Below are 5,000 nucleotides of genomic sequence, written 5' to 3'. Positions count from 1 at the left end.
CTCTCTCTCTCTCTCTCTCTCTCTCTCTCTCTCTCTCTCTCTCTCTCTCTGTCTCTCTCTCTCTCTCTCTGTCTCTCTCTCTCTCTCTCTCTCTGTCTCTCTCTCTCTCTCTCTCTCTCTCTCTCTCTCTCTCTCTCTCTCTCTCTCTCTCTCTCTCTCTCTCTCTCTCTCTCTCTCTCTCTCTCTCTCTCTCTCTCTCTCTCTGTCTCTCTCTCTCTCTCTCTCTCTCTCTCTCTCTCTCTCTCTCTCTCTCTCTCTCTCTCTCTCTCTCTCTGTGTGTCTCTCTCTCTCTCTCTCTCCTCTCTCTCTCTCTCTCTCTCTCCTCTCTCTCTCTCTCTCTCTCTCTCTCTCTCTCCTCCCACACTGGGTATTTTGAAAACATTATTGATTTGAAATGATAATGAAAACGAATCAACATTTTTAACACACATTCAACACGCTCACACATGCACACTGTCACACACACTCTCTCTCACACACACACATGCACACTGTCACACACACTCTCTCTCTCACACACACACACACACACACATGCACACTGTCTCTCACTCGGGCCATGACAGCAGCTTGTGAAACCAGCTGAAGTGCAGCAGGAGTGATCCCAGGTGGATTAGTTGGGGTCAGCACTCCTTCACAATACACACAATACACCCCAAGATATGAACCAATACACACCAAGATATTAACCAATACACACCAAGATATGAACCAATACACACCAAGATATGAACCAATACACACCAAGATATGAACCAATACACCCCAAGATATGAACCAACACACACCAAGATATGAACCAATACACCCCAAGATATGAACCAATACACCCCCAGATATGAACCAATACACACCAAGATATGAACCAATACACACCAAAATATGTACCAATACACCCCAAGATATGAACCAATACACACCAAGATATGAACCAATACACACCAAGATATTAACCAATACACACCAAGATATTAACCAATACACACCAAGATATGAACCAATACACACCAAGATATGAACCAATACACACCAAGATATTAACCAATACACACCAAGATATTAACCAATACACACCAAGATATGAACCAATACACACCAAGATATGAACCAATACACACCAAGATATGAACCAATACACACCAAGATATGAACCAATACACACCAAGATATGAACCAATACACCCCAAGATATGAACAAATACACACCAAGATATGAACCAATACACACCAAGATATGAACCAATACACACCAAGATATTAACTAATACACACCAAGATATGAACCAATACACCCCAAGATATGAACCAACACACACCAAGATATGAACCAATACACACCAAGATATGAACCAATACACCCCAAGATATGAACCAATACACCCCAAGATATGAACCAATACACCCCAAGATATGAACCAATACACCCCAAAATATGAACCAATACACCCCAAGATATGAACCAATACACCCCAAAATATGAACCAATACACCCCAAGATATGAACCAATACACCCCCAGATATGAACCAATACACACCAAGATATGAACCAATACACACCAAGATATGAACTAATACACACCAAGATATTAACCAATACACCCCAAGATATGAACCAATACACACCAAGATATTAACCAATACACACCAAGATATGAACTAATACACACCAAGATATGAACCAATACACACCAAGATATTAACTAATACACACCAAAATATGAACCAATACACCCCAAGATATGAACCAATACACCCCAAGATATGAACCAATACACCCCAAAATATGAACCAATACACCCCAAGATATGAACCAATACACCCCCAGATATGAACCAATACACCCCCAGATATGAACCAATACACCCCAAGATATGAACCAATACACCCCCAGATATGAACCAATACACCCCCAAAATATGAACCAATACACCCCCAGATATGAACCAATACACCCCCAGATATGAACCAATACACCCCAAGATATGAACCAATACACCCCAAGATATGAACCAATACACACCAAGATATGAACCAATACACCCCAAGATATGAACCAATACACCCCCAGATATGAACCAATACACCCCAAGATATGAACCAATACACACCAAGATATGAACCAATACACCCCCAGATATGAACCAATACACCCCAAGATATGAACCAATACACCCCCAGATATGAACCAATACACCCCCAGATATGAACCAATACACCCCAAGATATGAACCAATACACCCCAAGATATGAACCAATACACCCCAAGATATGAACCAATACACCCCCAGATATGAACCAATACACCCCCAGATATGAACCAATACACCCCAAGATATGAACCAATACACCCCCAGATATGAACCTCTTCCTTCGCTCCTCTGGCCCCTGGAGAGCTTCTCAAGTGGTGTGGGCAAAAAGAAAACGAACAAATTATAAACCAGAACATGAAGGATAAACAAATAAAGTATCTTGCTCAGATTTGCTAAACTACCCAAGTTGATTACATGCAGACAGAACACAATGCTGGGGAATGAGCCTGGCATTGTGTAAACAGACACACAAACACACACACACTCACACACAAACAGAGAAACACACATCCACACACACATAAACACACACCTTCTCCCTTCGAGGAGAGTGTAAGACCTGGTTTGGAGCCCAGCAGTTGTGGACAGCATCACAGACACCCCCCTCTCATCCCAGGCATCCTGGGCTTTGCGCACAATAACAACAAAAACAACAATAACAACACCATCAAATCCTAAAAGCTTCTTCTCTGTGATACAGGGGTGGCCACAGACGCAGACTGGCGGCGGGCAGGTCCTAGTGCCCGCCCCCCGGCCCCCCAGCCTCCCGGCCCCCCAGCACCCCCCAGCCCCCCGCCCCCCTGGCCCCCCAGCAGGCCCCCGCCCCCCTGGCCCCCCAGCCCCCCGGCCCCCCAGCCCCCCGCCCCCCTGGCCCCCCAGCCCCCTGGCCCAGCTGAGTTGATGTGTCTTCCCGTATAGCCTGCCTACAGGGGTGTGTATGTTCCGGTACGAGCCATATTACACCAGCTCCTGTGGCCACCGCAGACTCCAGCCCTCTCTCCGTCCTCTCTCTCCTTCCGTCTTTCCATCTCCTCTCGCCATCCTTCTCTCCATCCCTCTCTTCATACATCCCTCCATCCCTCTCTCTCCATCCCTCCATCCCTCTCTCTCCATCCCTCCATCTCTCCATCTCATCCCTCCATCCCTCTCTCTCCATCCCTCCATCCCTCTCTCTCCATCCCTCCATCCCTCTCTCTCCATCCCTCCATCCCTCTCTCTCCATCCCTCCATCCCTCTCTCTCCATCCCTCCATCCCTCTCTCTCCATCCCTCCATCCCTCTCTCTCCATCCCTCCATCCCTCTCTCTCTCCATCCCTCCATCCCTCCATCCCTCTCTCTCCATCCCTCTCTCTCTCCATCCCTCCATCCCTCCATCCCTCTCTCTCCATCCCTCCATCCCTCTCTCTCCATCCCTCCATCCCTCTCTCTCTCCATCCCTCCATCCCTCCATCCCTCTCTCTCCATCCCTCCATCCCTCTCTCTCCATCCCTCCATCCCTCTCTCTCCATCCCTCCATCCCTCTCTCTCTCCATCCCTCCATCCCTCTCTCTCTCCATCCCTCCATCCCTCCATCCCTCTCTCTCCATCCCTCCATCCCTCTCTCTCCATCCCTCCATCCCTCTCTCTCCATCCCTCCATCCCTCTCTCTCCATCCCTCCATCCCTCTCTCTCTCCATCCCTCTCTTTGTGTCCATGTCTCCTCAGTCACATAGCTGTATTCTTCCTCCCTTAAGTGCATCTGTGTTTGTTAAGTGGCCATACCAGCGGCTGTCCAACCTTAATCCAATTTTCCCTTGTGTGTGTGTGTATGTGTGTGTGTGAGAGAAAGTGAGTGTGTGTGTATGTGTGTGTGTGAGAGTGAGTGTGTGTATGTGTGTGTGTGAGAGTGAGTGTGTGTATGTGTGTGTGTGTGAGAGTGAGTGAGTATCTCCTGCTGTTCTGCTGCCATGCGGTTTGGGAGAGAGTAGCGACACACCTGGGAGATCAGAAAGAGGACTGTCTCTCTCTCTGATCCAGACAGAGAGGGAGGAGTGGACTGACAATAGAAAGAGGGAAGGAGGGATGAACATGAAGATGGGTTCTGAGTGCAGCTACCTGTCCCTGTAGTCGCTTAACACACACACGCACAAGAGTGAGAGGCAGAGACAGAAGTCGCTGATTAAATTTTCATGTGCCTTTTTAGGGCCGCTTCCTATTGTGTTCCCCATTAGGGTCAGAGGAGAAAGAGGGTGTCAGTCCTACCATCCACTGTGACAATACAAGCCCCCTCTCCCCCCCTCCGCTCCTCCGCTCCTCCGCTCCTCCGCTCCCAGGGAGAAGGAGGGAAGTGGTGGACTGATTATTATTTGATGGCGTCAGATGAGGCCGGGGGCCACTTCCAGGGCTGGTCGCATGTGGAGAGTTAGAGGACAGAGAACCCTGAGTGCTGTTCACCTCCTTCCTCACTTCTCCTGGGCATCTCTCCTCTCTCTCTCCCCTCTCTCTGTCTCTCTCTCCTCCATCTCTCCTCTCTCTCTGTCTCTCTCTCTCTCTGTCTCTCTCTCCTCCATTTCTCCCCTCTCTCTGTCTCTCTCTCTGTCTCTCTCCTCCATCTCTCCTCTTCTGTCTCTCTCTCCTCCCTCTCTCCTGTCTCTGTCTCAGACTTCCTTTCTCCCTCTCTTTCTTTCTGTCTTTCTCCCTCCCATCCCTCTCTCCTGTCTTTCTCTCTCTCCCTTTTCTTTGTTTTTCCCTCTCTATTCTTCTTTTCCCTGGTGTCTTTGGAGTGGGGGGGGGGGGGGGGGGCGGATGTTCCCGGTGTTGTTCTAGAGTGTTAAGACAAGAGAGCCATTTAGAGACTCAGCAGGGGTCAGAGTTCAAGGCTGCTCTAATGGACGACCCGTCGTGTTAACTTCCTGCTTCCTGTCGGCTCA

The 5,000-nt window shown here is 48.6% G+C and overlaps 1 long non-coding RNA gene across 1 annotated transcript in view; it reads left to right on the top strand.

Annotated features, from left to right (window-relative positions):
• Positions 1–5,000, top strand: part of LOC146237123 (uncharacterized) — a 104,410-nt gene that overhangs the window by 59,809 nt on the left and 39,601 nt on the right. The window lies entirely within an intron of this gene.

The sequence above is a fragment of the Hypomesus nipponensis genome, chromosome 22, assembly GCF_054491055.1.
Source record: "Hypomesus nipponensis isolate SF chromosome 22, ASM5449105v1, whole genome shotgun sequence".
Taxonomy (NCBI): Eukaryota; Metazoa; Chordata; class Actinopteri; order Osmeriformes; family Osmeridae; genus Hypomesus; species Hypomesus nipponensis.
The sequence above is the reverse complement of the archived record's forward strand: the minus strand, read 5'-3'. Positions and strand labels throughout refer to the sequence as shown.